Raw genomic sequence first — 21,701 nt, 5'->3', positions numbered from 1 at the left:
ATCACAAACTGCAGAGTTAACATCTAATAATATCATTTAGTATTGCTAATCCAGTTTACAGCAAAACATGCAAAATGGAGATTATAATATTTAAATTTATTTATTTTGAGATGGAGTCTCACTCAGTTGCCCTTCGTAGAATGCTATGGCATCAGAGCTCACAGCAACCTCAAACTTTTGGATTCAAGAGATTCTCTTGCCTCAGCCTCCCAATAACTGGGACTATAGGTACCCACCACAATGCCCGGATATTTTTAGAGATGGGGTCTTGCTCAGGCTGGTCTCAAACCCATGTGCTCATGAGCTCAGCCAATCCACATCTGCCTCAGCTTCCCAGAGTGCTAGGATTACAGGCGTGAGCCATGGCACCTGGCCTTTTTTTCTTTCCCCGAAACACTATGATAATACTTTGGGCTTACTGCATTAAAATCTTTTTAATTTGCACCTTATTCCTTTTACTCAAGATAAACCAATGTAACAAATTGTGATTATATGGTGTGGTTCATGCTAACTTGATTTCAAGTTGTTTGGGTGGTTTTTTTTTTTATTTTTATCTTTGTTTTTGAGATAAGGTCTCTTTCTGCTGATCAGGCTGCAGTATAATGGCAAAATCATAGCTCGCTGTAATTTCCAACTCCTGGGCTCATACGATCCTCCTGCCTCAGCCTCTTGAGCAGCTGTGACTCCAGACACTGGCCACCACACCAGGCTAATTTTTTCTATTTTTTGTAGAAACAGGGTCTCACAAGGTTGCCCAGGCTCATCTTGAACTCTTGGCTTCAAGCAATTGTTCTGCCTTGGCCTCCCAAAGTGCTGGAATTATAGGAGTGAGCCACCAGGCCTGACTCATCAAGTTGTTCTTAAAGTCACATTAATTGAAGAGATATTCCTAAAACGCTGGTTATGGAATCACATGTCCCACTGTCTTCCATTCTAGTTTCAGAAGTACATTCTCACATTACACCACCAATAGCTCAAAGAAAGGAAAGGGGACAGGGAGCAATTCTCCCTCTGGGCTTAAGCTGCCAAGCTGGAGTCTTCATTTACTTGTTTTGACCTTGCATCTCCTGAGTGAACAACTTAGAGAGCTAAAGTCTCTCAGAAGAGCCAGGCGGTGTCTGTAGCTCAGTGGATAGGGTGCCAGCCACATACACCAAGGTTGGTGGGTTCAAACCCAGCCCGGGCCAGCTAAACAACAATGACAACTGCAACAACAACAAATAGCCAGGTGTTGTGGCGGGCTCCTATAGTCCCAGCTACTCGGAAGGCTGAGCAAGAGAATTGCTTAAGCCCTAGAGTTTGAGGTTGCTGTGAGCTGTGACGCCATAGACTCTCAAAAAAAAAAGAAAGAAAGAAAGAAAGAAGAGCCAATGGCTCAGAAAGTTACTAAGGCACTTAAAACAGAAATAGATATGTATTATTTGAAGTCCACTGTCTCTCTGCTGTCTTTTTGCTTTTTCCTCTCTCAGTAGGATACATATAACAGAACTATCAAAACAAGGAAGATAGTAATTCCAGGCTATCATTGGAATTGACAGTAATTATCCTAGTCCCTTCCAGATCACCTTCTACAAAGTAAGTAAAGTCCTAATAACAAAATGCACAATTCGGATTTCAGGTAATTTGTTTTCATCTCGGAACAAATCTATTCTGTCAATTAATACTACTTACAAAAATGATGCAAATTATACCATAAAATAATAATTAAAATACTACCTTTGTTCCTAATAGTGAGAGAGTAAGAAATATACCATAAAAATTAAATTTACAGAAAACCTGGTGTTATTTAATCCAAATGCTTTGTTTTAAACTGACTAAATGAATTACTGCAATACTAGCAAGGTATTTTAAAAAGAAATGGTAAATTTCTGACTCTCCATAGAAACAATGTTAAATTGGAAACTGAGGGGAATACATCAGGCAGCAGTTAAATAAGTAAAACATACAGGAAATAATCAGAGAAAAAGATCTGTAGAAGAGGAAATCTAGAAGTCCAGCTGGGCTAAAATTTAAATCAACAGTATGAAATTATATTACAATTAAAAAGATGAAAATTATGTATCTTTCTCTGGAAAATAGTAATTGTTTTAAAAAGAGAGAAAATGGTTTATGTGAAGACTGTAAGAATGAGAAAAGTATTTGTCAGTGTATCTTCGGAATTACCCAGAGTCTCCTGACAGGCAACCACGGTTTTCTAATTTGTAGTCCAGTAGAATGCCTTCATCATTATCAGTACATCACTTATACGGAAAATTATCATAGTTAAGGATACTGTTGGTTAAAATTATCCAACCAATTGCCTTGCTCATTAATCAATTTCCAATTGTAACTTAGCTTTTCATAGATTTTCCCCCCCACTAGGGGAAAAAAAGTTTTTACAGATTAGTTGTTTTGAGTACTGTACTATATGTAACTCACTTGGCAATATTTCTTTCTGTAAGCAGTAATTTGGCATTTTGACTGAAATATCAATCTCTTACAAGTTTAATTAATGTTAGTCACTCATTCCAAGTCCAATCACCTATAAAGCCAAGGCCAACCCCTGGGCACTGTGAAACTTAACTTTGCATTCTCACCCATGGCATCTCTACCTCATACCTCTAAACTACAACAAACGGTCATCATCCATATCTAATACCAAAATTTCTTTTTTTTTTTTTTTTTTTTTTTTTATTGTTGGGGATTCATTGAGGGTACAATAAGCCAGGTTACACTGATTGCAATTGTTAGGTAAAGTCCCTCTTGCAATCATGTCTTGCCCCCATAAAGTGTGACACACACCAAGGCCCCACCCACCTCCCTCCTTCCCTCTTTCTGTTTCCCCCCCCCATAACCATAATTGTCATTAATTGTCCTCATATCAAAATTGAGTACATAGGATTCATGCTTCTCCATTCTTGTGATGCTTTACTAAGAATAATATCTTCCACGTCCATCCAGGTTAATACGAAGGATGTAAAGTCTCCACTTTTTTTAATGGCTGAATAGTATTCCATGGTATACATATACCACAGCTTGTTAATCCATTCCTGGGTTGGTGGGCATTTAGGCTGTTTCCACATTTTGGCGACTGTAAATTGAGCTGCAATAAACAGTCTAGTACAAGTGTCCTTATGATAAAAGGATTTCTTTCCTTCTGGGTAGATGCCCAGTAATGGGATTGCAGGATCAAATGGGAGGTCTAGCTTGAGTGCTTTGAGGATTCTCCATACTTCCTTCCAGAAAGGTTGTACTAGTTTGCAGTCCCACCAGCAGTGTAAAAGTGTTCCCTTCTCTCCACATCCACGCCAGCATCTGCAGTTTTGAGATTTTGTGATGTGGGCCATTCTCACTGGGGTTAGATGATATCTCAGGGTTGTTTTGATTTGCATTTCTCTAATATATAGAGATGATGAACATTTTTTCATGTGTTTGTTAGCCATTCGTCTGTCGTCTTTAGAGAAAGTTCTATTCATGTCTCTTGCCCATTGATATAAGGGATTGTTGGCTTTTTTCATGTGGATTAATTTGAGTTCTCTATAGATCCTAGTTATCAAGCTTTTGTCTGATTGAAAATATGCAAATATCCTTTCCCATTGTGTAGGTTGTCTCTTTGCTTTGGTTATTGTCTCCTTAGCTGTACAGAAGCTTTTCAGTTTAATGAAGTCCCATTTGTTTATTTTTGTTGTTGTTGCAATTGCCATGGCAGTCTTCTTCATGAAGTCTTTCCCCAGGCCAATATCTTCCAGTGTTTTTCCTATGCTTTCTTGGAGGGTTTTTATTGTTTCATGCCTTAAGTTTAAGTCCTTTATCCATCTTGAATCAATTTTTGTGAGTGGGGAAAGGTGTGGGTCCAGTTTCAGTCTTTTACATGTAGACATCCAATTCTCCCAACACCATTTATTGAATAGGGAGTCTTTCCCCCAAGGTATGTTCTTGTTTGGTTTATCAAAGATTAGGTGGTTGTAAGATGTTAGTTTCATTTCTTGGTTTTCCATTCGATTCCAAGTGTCTATGTCTCTGTTTTTGTGCCAGTACCATGCTGTCTTGAGCACTATGGCTTTGTAGTACAGACTAAAATCTGGTATGCTGATGCCCCCAGCTTTATTTTTATTACAGAGAACTGCCTTAGCTATACGGGGTTTTTTCCAGTTCCATACAAAACGCAGAATCATTTTTTCCAAATCTTGAAAGTATGATGTTGGTATTTTGATAGGAATGGCATTGAATAGGTAGATTGCTTTGGGAAGTATGGACATTTTAACAATGTTGATTCTTCCCATCCATGAGCATGTCTAATACCAAAATTTCTATAGATATTATTTATAAAAGTACTAAAAGGTTGCTGTAAGAATTAAGTGAGATTACGTAAAAATGTTCTAGTATAGGTCTGAAATTCTTCAATGTAACACTATGATGATAACTATGCACTATAACCAAACCAACAAAGTACAAATTTCTTTCCCCCTCTTCTCTTTCCCAGTGCTCCTCCTGTATCTTGATCTTGGTTACCCTTATTATCATTTAATCAGCCATCCTACTTAGAAACCTGGGAATCATTCTAGTGTTTAAACTCTTCCCTCCCTTTTCACTCCCACATTCAATTTGTCCTCAATTCTCCTTTTCGAAAATGGAACTATTCTTCCCCATGACCTCCAACCTTCTACAAATAGGCGCCATTATCTTTCCTCTGAACATTTACAATAGTCCCCTTTCCAAACCTATCCCCTACATCACACTCACACAAAACAAATTTTGCAAATTCAAAATTATTAACATTCACCTTAAAAAGCCTTTCCCTTTAAGTAAACTTAAAATAAGACTGACCTTGACAAAAACTATTCTAAAATATACTTTCCTACTTTAATATGCTTTAAAAGAATACCAACTTAATATTTTGTTAAAATCAATTACAGCAAAGTCAACTCTTGGTTTATGCTTGATTTAAGTTGTAGAGAAACAATGCAGATAGTCCCAAGTCAAAATTAATGAAAGGGTCAACTGTCGGCTAGCCACATGTTGGTAGATTAATTTTTGTTGTTGCTTTTACATAAACTTTTTATTTTAGAACAATTTTAGATTTATAGAAAATTGCCAAAGCTATATCCCACACCCCTATCCCACAGTTTATATTAGCATGGTATATTTGTTATTATGCAATCAATAAACCAATGGTAACACACTGTTATTAACTCAAGTCCACACTTCACTAGTTTTATTTAATGTTCTTTCTCTCCTCCAGAATAGCACACTACATTTAGTTGTCATGTTTTCTCAGGCTCACTTTGGCTGTGACAGTTTCCCAGATTTTTTTTGTTTTTGATGAGACCGATAGTCTGAGAAATTACTAATTGGACATTTTGTGGGATGTTCCTCAGTTGGAATATGTCTTATGTTTTTCTTATAAAAGTGTCATTTCATCACATCATATCAAAGGTATAAACTATCAACAAGCCTTATCACCGTAGATCACCAGGCTGAAGTAGTGTTTGTTAGGTTTATTCTGTTCTAAAGTGATTCTTTTTTCCCTATTCCTAAACTATGCTCTTTAGAAGGCAGTCACTATGCACAGCCTACATTTAAGGAGTGGGAAGTTATGTTCCACCTCCTTGAGGAAGTATCTACACAAATTATTTTAAATTCTAAATGAAGATGTGGAGTGGATTGGTTTTAAGAAACTATAACCCTCTCAATTAGAAATTGCCAATCCTCTAAAAAAAAAACAAAAACAAATACAGGGCCTCAAGAAAAGTGATCATCTTTGGGCAAGGTAAGCTAAGGGGAAGGTAAGCAGAACAGTCCCAAGTCCCCTCACCCTTATGTCAAAGTAGCAGCTCAAGGAAGCCTATCTCCTTTCTTTTCAAGGGGCAGGCAATCTCAAGAGCACACAATACAACCACAAAGGTCAGCTGTAGGCCCTTCCCTTGAGTACTTCAGATAATTCAAGAGACTGTTATGTTACAAGCACTGTTATGTTACAAGTTACTGGGATGAGGGTGTTACGATAAAATTATAAATCAATAATTTTATCAAGCCAATAGTATTACCTATGGAGCACAGTACATGAGATTTAGAGATATTTTCCCTAATGCTCAAACACTCTTCTTTATTTCTCAATCTGGTTGTTTTCCAATAGGCTAAGGACATGGATGTTTTAAAGATAAGATCTTACTACCAGTTAAGCAGGCATTTGTGACTAGTGCCAAAAAAGCATTAAGTTCCAGAACAACTAATAATGGTGCCTAGCATAATCCCTGGCACATGATAGTACTCAAACGTTTGCTGAATGATGAACAAATGAGTTCTAAGAAGCAGAGGGGACAAACAGCTGTCTGCATTGGTATGTAGTGTTCAAATGGCACTGGGTCAATATGTAGGGCCATGCTTTGCAAAATTTCTGCAGAGGCAGGCAGCGTTTTCCCAAGCAAACCCTAGTAACTAAACATCTTAGTATTATTTAATGTGAAAAGATATTAGAATATCACTCTAGCACATATTAGGTGTTCAATAAATGCTTGCTAAATTAATGGACAATCCCTCAAGTAAAGTAGGCTGGTCCAGAATCCATAAAAGAACTTACTTAGAAAGTTGATGAACTGAAGTAGAAGTTCTTTTGAGCATACTAAAAGTAGGTTACAACAACTGGAGAACATTTTGTTTAAAAAGGTATAGTTTATATACCAAATACACTGAGCGGAAAAGGTTTTTTGAAAGAAGAAGAAACAAAAAAATGAACAATCATCTTTCTGAACATAATGAAGCAAGAATATTAGCAACATATTATATGTTTGGCTTCCTGTTGAGTACCAAGAGTACTGTATTAATTCTCTAACCCATTTCATTATTATAAACCAGTGCAGCAGCATGACATCGTGGGGAAGGGCTGCTACTCTGAAGTCAAATGAAGTCAATTCGAGCTCTAGCCAGAACAGCTAGTGATGAGTGGATTATTTACCTTCTATCCCTCAGTTTCCTCATCTGCAAAATGTGAGGAGAATCACAAAACCTACCTCCGAGTTGTTATGAAAATTAAATGGGTTAATATTTATAAGGGGTTTAGAATAGTGCTAGACACATACATATTATATAAGTGTTTGCTAAAAAAAAATAATTTCACTGCTACAAAATGGCTAACAAAAATGGGCTAATTGAGAAAACTGAAAATTAACCTATCTTATACTCTGAAACAAGTCATCTCATAATACATGTAGCATTATTTCACTACCTAAGAAAGCTACTCTTTAAAATTGCCTAATATCTAGCTATTCACCATAATTAAACTGCTATAATACTTTTTTTATTTGTTTGTTTGTTTTTGTTTGAGACAGAGTCTCAAGCTGTCGCCCTGGGTAGAGTGCCGTGACATCACAGCAACCTCATACTCTTGGGCTTAAACCATTCTCTTGCCTCAGCCTCCCAAGTAGCTGGGACTACAGGCACCCGCCACAAGGCCCAGCTGTTTTTTGGTTGCAGTTGTCGTTGTTTTAGCAGGCCCAGGCTGGGTTCGAACACGCCAGCCCTGATGTGTGTGGCTGGCACCCTACCCACTGAGCTACAGGCACCGCCCTAAACTGCTATAACATTAAATGACAACAAGGATGTCAAGGACAAATTTCCCCTGTATAAGGACAAATTTAGAACGCTAATAATGGTTTTTCTTGAATCAATACTTAAGAGGATATATTTGAATTAAGAACAAGGTATAGCTGGTTTCTCTTGGGCACTTTTAGGTTGTAAGATTTTAAATTATATCTTTACAGGTTTGCTGGATTTGATGTTTTATTATTTTCCCCCCTTGGTTGAAAAATTAAATGTCAGTATCAGTATGTATTGGGACTATGCTATTAAAATTTAGAACAAAAGTGTTTTCCAGAGACATACACTATGGGGCAGAATTACAGACATGTCAACAACTATTCCAGTCTGTGCTAAAGGGTGCAATGACTGTACCTAAAGGCTGTTTCTGAAACTTAAGAGAACCATGACAATACAGAACAGAGGAAAAAAAGATAAGATACATTTGAATAAGCATAACTTAATTCATAATAAAATGTATTTTAATACTTCCTACATGTATATTTAGTTTTAATATAAAGCTCACTAGACCCTGTTTATCACCTAAGCAGTATAAAAAATTAAAAACTGAATTAAAAGTTTTAAGTAGCATTTCCAAGGTTTCATTTACATACTACTTCTTCCTCAATGATCTTCTCTACCCTAAATATATAGGTTCCACTTAGTATTTTTGCATTTTCCATTAAAATACTACTAAATAAACTTTAAAAACTGCTGATAGCCACAGCTAGCTCAAAAGATAACATTCCAAAATCTCTCCAGGCCTTTAACACCATCTAAGATTTTTTTTTACCAACAAAAAAGTCAGCTTATAAAATGTATTTTGGCAACAGAGTGACTTCACTTGTTACATTATCTGTCTAGAGATTGTCTTCCTACTAGCTAGGGTGTTTTTTTCCTTTTTCCTTTTTTCTCTGCAGTGCTTCTAAGTATAGTGACACCACATCAGGCTTTCCCAGTCTCAGCGCAAGCTCAGTGAAAATCTGGGAAATGTAAGTGGAAACATGAGAGAGCACTTTATTTGGCAGTGCTTAACAAAAAAAAAAAAAAAAAAAAGGGCAGGACAAATGGCAAAGCAGTGTTTAGAACGCAGGATGAACAATCAATATGCAGAAAGCAAGATTGAGGCTTCCTCAGCTTTTGGTTCGACAATCGACAGCTGAGAGACTATTTTTTGCTATGGTTGACTAAATATGGTCAGGGAAGAGAGAGGCACAAGAAAGCCTGTTTGCCTGGGAGTGCATGTTTCAAATGCTTAGCCGCCTATAAAGCTGTAACAGTTTAGCCTGTGGTCACTGAGGGAAGAATGTAAGTTAGCTTCTGTAGTGGCCATGTGGAAGTCCTGACCTCGCTTGCAGACTTGACCTCTGGATATGACAAGGTAGCTTCTCCATTTAATCCTGGAAACTAAAAACCAAAAAAAATCTCAAAGCAAGAAAGATGCAGAGTATTTCCTAAGAAGTCAGAAGAACCCAATGTACTCTGGTGGGCAAAGAAAAGCAGGGTGAATGTTTACAGTTACTTGGGGGGGGAGTAAAGTGTGTTTCGGTTTTCGGGGTTGGTTTTTTTTTTTCTTTTCTAAATTATAAAATTAACTTCCCTCTGCAACTTTTCCCCCTCTGCTGAAGCATTTCATATGACAAATGAACTAAGTTCATTTTCTTGGCCGTTGTAGCAACCTTCTTTGGTTGCTTAACTTTTCCTACATATCTGTGCAATACTAGTTAGTATATGACATTTCAAATAAAATGGCCAACATTGATTCAATTTTATTATAGGGTTTTTTTGTTGTTGTTGTTTTTTTAAGGAAAAAGTGAGGGACAGGGAAAGCAGGCTTATTTGTTTTTTGTTTGCTCTGTTTTTCAAATCTATCTTAAAAGATGAGGTTCTGTGTTCACTGATACATCCCACCGGTACTTCACCGGCTCGTGAAAAGAAGTGCTGAATCAGCGAATAGAGTAAACGCCACAATCAAGATGAGATGGCTGCTGATGATGTGACTCTCTAGGTCATTACCTTCCTTTCTGCTGCAAATGCTGCATGACACTAAGCTGACAGGTAACAGGGCACCAAAAGGCTGGTACTTTTAAGGATGCTTATGACTTTCTGCATGCTTATCTATTATTAACTCAATATATGTTCTTACTGTTAAATTCTATCTAGGTATAACCTAATTTCACAATTCAAGTTGCAAACGTATGTAGTATAAAAAGGAACATTGTTCAAATATGGTAGATAACTTTATCTCAAAAATATATAAATACATTATTGTTATTTACATTACCAAAGATTTAATCTTTATTGTTTCAGATTAAATGATAATTTTTACATCCCTGGTAAATTACATCCTGCTCCCAAAGTATGCTATTTTTAAAAAAGGATTAACTATGTATTTCAAGGTTAGTTAAGCAAGAAACTTGGTAGATCATTAAATACTTTTTAACGCTTACTATTAATTGGTCACAAAAATAAACCAGACCATGCATCGTGTCATTCTGATGCTGCATTGCTGAAAACTGCTGTAGTACTTATTGGTCTATCTAATGCTACATTCTGATTTGTTCTCTATGAGCTGCACAGACTGCAGAAATTCTACTATCCCTGCCCCTTTTTTCCCTTTGCCACGTCTAAAAATTTACTGCGGTTTTCTTTTAAATTAACCTTTTACTACCATTGTAATTCAGGGCTACTCACCAGCTTTAATTTCTTTCCAATGTAAGTGATCAAGCTAAAACTCAGGTATTCATAGGCTAAAACCTTTCAATTCTTTCAAGTGATACTTTCAAAAAGTTGACTTTTCTGGTAGTTATCCTTTATACTAAAAAGATTTTAAGAATCATAACTGAAGTTACCAAAATTGAGTATTTCTACACCTATCTGAATTTGTATTCAACCTAAACAGAAACAGCTAAGTACAAAATTCAAGTAAGGAACTAATAAGAGACAAAGAAGCAACATATACATTTTCAAATGATGATGAGTTCTTCTTTGTGACTTTATGAAAACTAGAAAAAATTTACCATTTTAAAAATTTACTTCACTCACCCTGGTTTTTCTCCTTGTCTCAACTTTAGAGTCAATACCAAAGTACTAACTGATTAATTAGTGAAGTTTTGAATAAGATATCTAGTTTGTAAAAAGCATCTGAACTGATTATTACTCTATCTACTTGTAGGATCTAGAAGCAAGCTATACAAGAGAAGAAACTCGCTCTGAAGACTATGAAGAAACACTCAGCTGATCTTACCAGTTTCTGAAATACACTCAGTAAAACTACTGATTCTATGAATCTCTTGCAGAAAGAAACAAACCAGGACAAAGTTCAACAGACAAGTGGTCAAATGTTTAGAAATATTTATGTCCACCAAGAACAAGAAACCATAAATGGCATTAATGCTATGCTTCAGGTAAACTTCTTATAAAGTATAGCCTTTGATAAATTAATCTCTGCAAACGATCTAGCATTGCTCTATAGTAGTAAACTGAATGTTTTACTAACAAATGGGAAAATAAAATAGTTCATGTTTTTACAGCTAACAACTTCATAATACCTACTCAGAGTACATACTTCTTTATGTACCCATATGAACATACAATGCTATGGAATGTAAAGAAGTATGTATTTTTGGTAGGCAATACACTACCAAGAAAGAACTAAATGGCAGCTAAAAGAAGCCCTTGCTTCTTTCTACATGAATGACCTTCACGTGATAAATTAACTTAGTAACAAACAGAGGACCTTTGGCAATACTAATACCCCCAAAATGAATCTATTATTTACACCTGGAAACTAAATATCTCTATGGTTTCTATTTTGTGAAGGAAAACAAATTCTAATTATCATGCAACTCTTTTTAAATCATTTAAGTTTAAAACATACTAAACTTACTTTTAAATTAAATACTCTTAGCACATGATTAAAATTTGACTACAAAAGGGAAAATAGTATTACCAGCTCAAAAGAATGAAGTTTCGCACATAACCTACCTTTTCTCCACAATCTGATAGTAAGTATACCATACTAGCGGAGAGCTGACTGATATGTTAAGAAAAATCAGATGCGGGTGGCACCTGTGGCTCAGTTGGTAAGGCGCAGGCCCCATATACCGAGGGTGGCGGGTTCAAAACCCGGCCCCGGCTGAACTGCAAACCAAAAAATAGCCAGGCATTGTGGCGGGCGCCTGTAGTCCCAGCTACTTGGGAGGCTGAGGCAGGAGAATCGCCTAAGCCCAGGAGTTGGAGGTTGCTGTGAGCTGTGTGAGGCCACGGCACTCTACCGAGGGCCATAAAGTGAGACTCTGTCTCTACAAAAAAAAAAGATGCAACAAAAGCTGACTTCTTTCACATTAAAACATCTATTTCTTCACATCTTGACAATTTATTTATAATCTACTGGTATTTGAGGAATTTCTGAACCAAAAGTTTTGTTGTGTTAGCTTTTCTTGTTTTGACAGCTACACATAGTCATAATTCTAGAAGACTATCTTTTAAGTAAATTTCTACTGTCCTTCTCAACTTAATCAGGCCCTTAACCCAATCTCCACTTTAAATGTGAAATTAGTACTTAAAATTAATTAAAGACTATAATAGAGCTCTTAGCAATAATTTATAAGCAGTACCTATTTTAAGCTACCATTTGACAAAGTTAGAAAAAAGACATACTAATATTCATTTATTCTAATTATTTCTCACTAAAAGTATTACTTCAACTGAAATATTTACAAATGTATAAAAAGTATATTTAAAATATTTTTGTATCACAAACTGAACAGAAATGACTAGAAGTTTAACTACAGTTAATTTTCTGTTTAATAAGACAACTAGTTAATAGATGATTTTCATTTTATCATCAGATTATAAAGAAGGAGAGAATGACTCAATGTAGTAGCATATATGTTACTGTAAGTTTACTGGAAATTATAAGTAACACATGATTTTAAAACTCTGCATTTTCAAAGGAGAAATCAGTTCAAACTTAACTCACTTAAGTAAAGCCCTTCTGATCATTCGCAAAACAGAATGGCAAATGCTTCATGTTCCATTCGTAAGTTTTCTTGTACATGTCCTAAGTACCAAAACTGAAAATGTATTCCTCAAAGGGCATTTCCTACTCAAGTTTTATAATGAACAATTGTATTGGTTATACTATAAGTAGAAGTTTTAAAAATAATTTTTCTTAAGAATCTCAGCAACTAGGTATCTCTTTACTGTAATAGTAAGAGTATATATAATCCTTAAGAAAATAAAATGACAGGCTATTCATTTAGAAAGTAGAATTGTATGTTGATTCTGGTGCTTACAAGTTTAACTTAACACATCAGAGTATTTTCAATCACTCTAAAATGTCACGTCTATCACTTAGATCAGCTGTTCATTTTTAACTGAGTACATATTAAACTCTGGGCATCAGCTGACACTGGTGTAACTCAAACATTTCAACTGTCTCCCTGACAGGGATAACAGATGCTGACATTATCAAATGCTGTACTATTTTTTTCCCATGGCCTCTCCTTGCCCCGATATGGCCAGCATATGAAATTGAACTGCCATCCAAAAGTACACTTGAGCAACTGGATCTGCTAAACCGCTCCCATATAACCATAAAAATAGAAGCCAGTGTTATTGCTATCTTCAGCACTTAAGTTTAGGCAGTTTAACACCTGTTTCACTTTTATTAGAATAAATGATGAAAAGAATTGCAGTTACATTAATTTCAGCAGCAGCATGATCCTTACTAACCAACAGATGCAGAACATGCTTAATATTAAGAATTGTTTGCAAAGTGCCTGAACTAGGGTTGGCTTCCCAGTGTACATTAAAACAGTTAACTATAAAGACTATGTCTTAACTCTGTATTTCACTGACAACATACCTTACAGGCAAATTGTATTTTATCAAATTTTTATTTTACACAAGTATGTATTTTAGAAAACATCCCTCCCCTAACATTGAAACCAATAGTAAAAACTGCATAACAAAATTTACCATTTTTTAAAAGTATTATCTGCATGGTATATTTTAATACTCAAATTCATGGACTCTAGCTACAACCACAACTCAATGTTTTATTAAGCTGATAATGAGAAGTTAACTAGGCAATCTATATCCGAAATGACAAGAGAATTTAGTTAAGGAAATAAGGCGTTTAAAAGGGCTAAATTACTTATCTATGATTAGTAACATTACAAAAGAGAAAAAAAAAACAAAACAAAGAAAAGCTGGCATGCGTGATAGTTCCTCTCAACACAAATCCCAGCAATACACTGAATATACGTGTGGCCTCTTTATAAACCAAGGGCACAGGTACTTTCTTAAGGCAACTCATATTCCTCTACCCCTTTATCAACAACTTACTGTTAGTCCTCCAGTATAATAATAATAAAGAAGCAGCGGTGGTAGTAGAAAGGTATGACTAACAGTACTGTTCCCAAACCTATTCGCTTAACTACTTAAGTAATCTGGTTTGCTTCCTAGAGATAATAGAAAACATTACTCCGAAATACATCAAGGTCTATTTGTTCCTTTAAATGCTACTGCCTTTAAAAAGACCTTTTTGTCTACATTTAAGAATTAAGCAAAGATGTTGAAAACACAGGTGTACACTGATTAATTCCTTAATGCATTAATGTGTCAAAAGAAAAAGACCTCTAAACTGTAAAAGTTGGAAACAGAAAGAAAAATGGCTTCAAAATAGAAAATTTTACAGTCAGTGACTGAAGCACTGATATAAGAATGCTTGCAGAAGTTCCATGACTATAATTTTAGAAACAGAAAGCATTTCACTGTTTTGGATCTCAAACTATCAGCACTACAATGCTTTGCTAGAGCTGGTAAAATGGAACCAAATCACCTCTTCAATGGATTTGGTCCCCTTCAACCAGCTGTAGCTATGCATTGATTACTACAGGAAGAGCCAACGTTTTCGTTTATAAATATTAATCATATGTCAACTAATTTCAATTTATTTAAACACTTCGAACTGTGGTTAAAATCAAATAACTTTTGTTACCGTTAATTCTACCTGGAAGAGCGATAGTGGTTAAACATGTCTATAAAAAGCTTTATGAAAAATGTGTGAATGACTTAAGGATTTCAAATAAAATAATTTTGCTTTCTTTTTATGGTCTCTTGTATTAAATTTCTTATCCTTCAGAAAAGAAATGGTAATGAAACATAGAAAATATCTGGCAAGGTCACCTAAAATCCACCTGAAAACATAATGGGAATGCTACAATGTGGGTTGCATGGGTGTGCATGTATTTTAAATTAAAGAAAACTACAATGTTATTTATTTATATAACACTCTCGAAGGTTTAGTTACTGTCTTTCATAAAACTACCCTTTAATTTTATCACTATGAACCTAAATATTAGCATGTAAGGTGGAAAGGATGATACTTTAGAATATCTTTGGAGAGCCTTAAAACATTAAGTATTTAAGTCTTCTGACCCTTTTAAAGCAAAGCTTTTTAATCCTCAAAAAAAGAAAGAAAATGCTAAGCATCACAACCTTTTACTCATAAAATACTTCACCTCTCCATACTTGTTTCCTTAGCTATAAAAAGAAGAACTAATAACATGCTATGACTCTCCTCACTGTCTTTGTCCTTAACACTTAGAAAAAATATACACAAGTCTCTCTCACCATTCAGTGGGCAGAAACCGAAGAAAGGGGAAAATGATTAAGTCAGCCAACACCCCCTAATTTCCTTGATGACTGCAATAAAAAACTACAGATGAGTTAATTAATAGAGACAAACATTTCACCAATTAATGAAAGTTACTAAAAGCAAGCAGTTATTCAAAAACTCAGATGTTCACACAATCCTCAATTCCTAACCATTCCTCCATTTCAAAGTAAAAATCATAGGAGAATGTATGTGGGCAAAAGGAGAGACAGAGATAATAAAAATCTTATCAGTTCATTCAAGTTCTTGCTCATCTCAATCACAGTAAATACACTGACGTATTATAAGGCACATGGTGTTTTGAGAGCACACACATGAGCATATATCAAAGAAAATGTACACAAGGCAAGCAGATCATCATTTAACAGATTGAGCTATTTTTTGTACACAGCACTCAGCATGTTCAGAATTATAAGGAAAGAAAAACATTAAACACCAAAATATAAGACAAATTATCAAATCTTCCTATATTCAACAGTCTTGTTTACAAACCATATTTCAAAATTTTAAAAATTAAATAGAGCTATCATAATGTTATACAAAAAGAAGGAAAACTATGAGTTGCTCACATAGTAACATTTAGCATGTGTCTTTTTGTGAGAATAAATAAATGAGTAAATAAATGCTAGTACTAACCTGAAAACGTAACAAGTATTATCACACCAGGTGGTTTACTCATATTTTACTTAATTTTTCACATTCAACTTCTATTAAAGAAAAATTTGTAAATAGAATATATAAAGTAACTTTATTCTATTGTTATCAGTATCCCCAAAACACCATCAATTATTTTTGCCAGCTTTGCAGACAATACTGCTGACTTATTTTTATGCCTGTGAAGGAGCTCTAAAAACTTAAAGGCAGCTAAAATGCAGCATTCTCCCAGAAATTAGTACATAAATAACATGCTAGGAAGGCTAATCCAAAGAAATTTAGTTTCCACTTTTATCAGCAGAAATAATTTCTGCTGTTGATTTAAAACTGAAATTTTACCTGTATACAAAAAGATGATATGGCTAAATTCTAAGGGGGAAACACACCTATAAATATCAAATATCAGAATACACAAACAGCATTGTTCTTAAGATTTCTTAAAAACAACAAAAAGAACTACAAAATTAAAACATGTTGTGACTGCTATTCTAAAATGCCCCAAACTTTTATAAAGCATGACAAATCTGTCTCATACTGAATACTTACATTCTCTTCCACCATTATATAACAAACAGTTTTACTTTTTGTTTTTATTTCAGTTACTGTCATACTATGAGGTAACATCAAGATTAGCATTGAAGTCTAGAATCCACATTGATCTAGAGCAGGGAGTCCTCAAACTGCAGCTCACGGGCCACATGAGGCGGTGTGATTGTGTTTGTTCCCGTTTTGTTTTTTTACTTCAAAATAAGATATGTGCAGTGTGCATAAGAATTTGTTCATAGTTTTTTCTTTTAAACTATAGTCCGGCCCTCCAACAGTCTGAGGGACAGTGAATTGGCTCCCTGTTTAAAAAGTTTGAGGACACCTGATCTATAGTCTATATTTCAAAGGATGTGTTTCAAGAATATAGGCCATCTATTGTACCCTCAATGAATCCCCAACAATAAAAAAAAAAAAAAAAAGAATTAACCAGAAAAAAAAAAAAAAAGAAAAGAAAATCTGATGGAATCCACAAGAACAAATACATGAGTGTAGCAATGATGCAGGATAGTTGATATGGTAAAATCAACTATATTTCTATATACTAGAAACAAACAATAAAAAATTATAATGTTTTTAAAATACCATTTACAATAGCATAATCAAATATGGCATACTTAGAAATAATTCTCTCCAAAACAGTGTGATTTCTGCATATTACAAACTTTAAGATATTGCCAAGAGAAATTAAAGATCTAAAATATAATGTTCACAGGTCAGATAACTTAATATTGTTAAGATGTCGGTTCTTTCCAATACTATCTATGCATACAATGTTCTAGGGGGTACAAGAAAACTTTTGGAGGTGATGCGTATGTTTTTTCTTATTGTAATAACAGTTTCACAGGTGTATGTCAAAACTTATGAAATTGTACAGTTTAAATATGTGCAGCTGACTGTATACCATTTATATTTCAACAAGCTGTTACAAAATAAATAAAAATTTTCAGAAATGCCAAAAAAAAAAAAAAAGAATATAGGCCATCTAGACATATTTAAAAGACCAGGAAAATGACTTTTTCTCTTAGAAAAGTATATCTAATAATTTAGTCTCTTATGTTACTAATTCATTGCTGAAAAATTATTGTTGCCAACTAAAAGCAAAACCAGGGAACAGAAAGGTATTTAACTCTACATGTATACAGATGCACATGTAAATTTTGGAAACTTTCCCATATTTTAAACCGTAATAATGGAAATAATTATAAATATTGTGTTAGTGTTAGGTTATATTAACGATAATGTAAATAATTTGCTCTAGGCTAGATGTAGTGGATCATGCCCATAATCCTAGCAGTCTGGGAGGCCGAAGCTGAAGGATCATTTCAGATCAAGAATTTGAGACCAACCTAAGAAAAGTGAGACCCCGTCTCTACTAAACACAGGAAAATTAGTCAGGTATGGTGGCACATGCCTATAGTCCCAGTTACTCAGGAGGCTGAGACAGAAGGATCACCTGAACCCAGGAATTTGAGGTTGCTGTAAGCCAGGCTGATACAGCAGCACCCTCAGCTGGGCAACAGAGTGAGAGAGAAAAGAGAGAGAGGAAAGAGAGAGCAAATAAAGGAAGGAGGGAAAGGAAATGGGAAGAGGGAGGAAGAGGAGAAGAGAGCAGAGAACAAAAAAGTAGCTAGGAATTATCCTAACCAAAGTGCAGTGAATTACGATTAAAATGGACAATATATGAAAGTTGTTTAGCCAAGTATACTAAAAAAGTAACTGTAGCATAAAACAAAGATCATAAAGAACAAACTGAAGTTGTTAGAATCCAAGGTAAAACATTCATTAAGTTACATAAACTATAAAATGTGTGTAAGAGGGAAACGTTGGCACATTTGTTAATCATATTTCATAATTTATCCAAAAAAGGTTAAGTTCCTAAGGTTATGGAAATAATGTGTTATATCTGGTTTTCTAAAGTAAGTTTGAAGGTCAAAGAGGTTTGCTTGTATCATTTTAATTCTAGGTACACTAAACGTGTTCCTGCTGACTTTTGAGATCACTTGGTTAGTACAGGAAAGAAAAAAATCACCTTTAAGAATAAGAAATTTATATGAAAAAAAGAATTCAAAACATCCCAACTTGTATTGGAAATTTGAAATTTAATATGGAAAAAAGAATTCAAAACATCCCAACTAGTATTGTATAATTAATACACAAGTTGTACCATCTTCTGATACTCTTCAGTGTCCAACTAAATTAAATCACAATTAAATCACATTCTGTCTGGCAATCTACAGTCACAACTACCTAAAATGTCTTAAGAAAGTAGAAATAAAGAAGTCACACAGCTTTAACTGAAATACCACTTTCTTTAAGAATGAAAGCATTTTCTTCCTTTTCTTAAAAAATACCACCCAACACCAATTATCTGGTTGGAAGAGTCATTGCTATTAATTTTCAGGGGGAATCCTCAAGATTTATGCAAGAATTGAAGAAACAGAAGTAAATAGTCCTTCTTGCATAGGATTATCATTGAATATACTACATCCACTCTCAGTAAAAATGAAACCTTTTAAAATATTTAAAAGATACTTGTTTCCTAAACACTTCAATTTCGGGTTTATGTTAAAACCTTATAATTTAATACTGTAACATAAATTCCCTCAATAAAATCATTTTGACCTTTCTAATCTGAAGTAATTGCTGTTTGACTCCTAACAGTTTCTCCACATAATTCATTCGGTAATTACTCATATAACATCTTGTGATAGCTAACAATATCTTTGAAGTAATTGATAATAGCACTGACTGAGCTTCCCTGCAACTGGGCACGGTGAGTCTGCGGAGATAAGACTCCAGACATCTCTGGCTGGTGGGATCTGCCTATAATCATCCCCTTGAGGATACAGGGAGTCAGCAAGGGAATTCTGGACCCGAAGAGGAGGACAAAAACAGTGGGAAACTGGCAAGTGGTTGCGTGTGTTCCATCGACCTAATCACGCCAGCAACCGTAAGTACAAGCAGAGTGAGACTGCAAACCAGAAAGGCCTTACCTGTGAACTGTTTCGGTGTTTTTGGTCTTGGCACTCAGTTGAACTGCCCTGGGGAGAGCTTGAAGCAGGAGTGTGGAGAACTTTGGGCATTGTCTGGGGCCCCAGACAGAGCCACCGAGGTGGGCTGCAGGGAGCCATTGTGTGAGAGAACTGCCACAGCAAGCTAGGCTACCAGGGTCCCAGAGCAAGGATGGGGCGGGACCTAGTAACTTAGCAACTGAGCAGCCTAAAGGTGGGGACTGAGCTACCTTACAGCCTTAACCCTTAGGGGCAGACTGAGACGGTTTTGGCACACTGGAGGCTCGGGCTGTTGCCCTGGGTACAGTGCTGTGGTGTCACAGCTCATCGCAACCTCAAATTCCTGGTCTTGGCACTGCCCAGACCTCCATAAGATCTGCGCCATGACCCCGAAAGGATGCCTCCGCATGCCCTGACAGGAATTGAGGGAGCCGTGCAAACCTGCATCCTTCCTCCTGTGTCCTCCCAGCCTCCACACTGGCCCTCTCGTCTGGCCAGGGATACCGGTAGCCGCAGGCCCTTGGGAGCCCTCCCTGCCTCTACGCAGAACTCTTCTCCTGGCAAGAGACTGCTGGAGCCTTGGGCTCTCTGTGCCAAAGTCACTGGGTGCCAGGCACTCCCAGAACAGTACACACGACCTCCCACCCTGTTGCTGGATCCAGGTGTGTCACACGCCGGACCTGGTTCCACAACCAGAACTCCCTAGCTGGAGCAGCCACAGAGAAACTACAGAGGGTCACTCTCTACAAACATCAAGCAACAATAGAGTGATCCCGCTGGGATCTAATCTTGGAGAGACACCTCCCCAACTCTGAGGACGGCCAGAGGCAACGGTGAAAAACAATCATGAGGCGAAAGCAACAGAAAAACTCTGGCAATATGAATAATCAGAGTAGATCAACTCCCTCAAGGATCAATGGGGCAGACACAGCACAAGATCATATGCACAAACAAATAACTGAGATGTCAGAAATCGAATTCAGAATCCGGATACCAAATAAGACTGAATTAGAACTCCAAGCAGTAACCCAAAACATCTCTCAAGAATTCAACAAATTCAAAGACCAAATGACCAAAGATTTTGACACATTGAGACAAGAAGTTGCATCCCTCAAAGATCGGAGAAACACAGTAGAATCCCTCAATAACAGAATGGAGCAAGCAGAAGAAAGGATTTCTGACATTGAAGAAAAAGCTTTCGAACGCTCCCAAACTCTCGAAGAGGATGAGAAATGGAGGGCAAAAACAGATCACTCTCTCAGAGAGCTCTGGGATAATTAGAAGAAAACCAATATTCGTCTTATAGGGATCCCCGAACGCAATGAAGTGGCTTCACAAGGCACAGAATCTCTTCTTCATGAGATTATGAAGGAGAACTTTCCAGATATGCCAAGAGATTCTGAAATTCAGATAGCAGACAGTTTCAGAACTCCAGCATGACTCAACCCGAATAAGACACATCATAATCAATTTCACTAAAGTTAATATGAACAAGAAAATTCTGAAAGCAGCCAGACGAAAGAAAACCATTACCTACAAGGGGAAGAATATTAGAATAACTGCAGACCTCTCTGCTGAAACATTTCAAGCTAGAAGAGGATGGTCATCAACTTTTAATCTCCTAAAACAAAATAACTTTCAACCCAGGATCCTATACCCAGCTAAACTGAGTTTCATTTATGATGGAGAAATTAAATACTTCAATGACATTCACATGTTGAAGAAATTTGCCATAACTAAACCAGCTCTCCAGGATATTCTCAGATCTATCCTCCATAAAGACCAGCGTAATCCTCCACCACAAAAGTAAACTCACCCAGAAAATCTTATCAAATTCCAACTTCCACAGTCACAAAAGGATTAAAAATGTCCACTAGACTCTCGAAAAGCTTATCAATATTCTCAATAAATGTGAATGGTTTAAACTTTCCTCTAAAGAGGCACAGGTTGGCTGACTGGATACAAAAACTCAAGCCAGATATCTGCTACATACAAGAATCACATCTTACATTAAAAGACAAATATAGACTCAAGGTGAAGGGATGGTCATCTATATTCCACGCAAATGGAAAGCAAAAAAAGTAGGTGTTGCAATCCTGTTCGCAGACACAATAGGCTTTAAACCAACCGAAATAAGGAAGGATAAGGATGGACACTTCATATTTGTTAAAGGTAATACTCAATATGATGAGATCTCTATTACCAATATTTATGCACCCAACCAGAAGACACCTCAATTTATAAGAGAA

At 36.0% G+C, this 21,701-nt stretch overlaps 1 protein-coding gene and 1 long non-coding RNA gene across 2 annotated transcripts in view; one reads left to right on the top strand and one right to left on the bottom strand.

The window, feature by feature from the left end:
- Positions 1-21,701, bottom strand: part of MIB1 (MIB E3 ubiquitin protein ligase 1) — a 130,236-nt gene that overhangs the window by 25,694 nt on the left and 82,841 nt on the right. The gene's annotated exons all lie outside the window — the stretch shown is intronic.
- Positions 8,804-13,447, top strand: LOC128571758 (uncharacterized). Its single transcript, XR_008375960.1, has 3 exons — positions 8,804-8,935; positions 9,435-9,612; positions 10,730-13,447. It is a non-coding gene; the product is annotated as an uncharacterized LOC128571758 (long non-coding RNA).

The sequence above is a fragment of the Nycticebus coucang genome, chromosome 19, assembly GCF_027406575.1.
Source record: "Nycticebus coucang isolate mNycCou1 chromosome 19, mNycCou1.pri, whole genome shotgun sequence".
Taxonomy (NCBI): Eukaryota; Metazoa; Chordata; class Mammalia; order Primates; family Lorisidae; genus Nycticebus; species Nycticebus coucang.
This window is presented reverse-complemented; position numbering and strand designations above follow the sequence as displayed.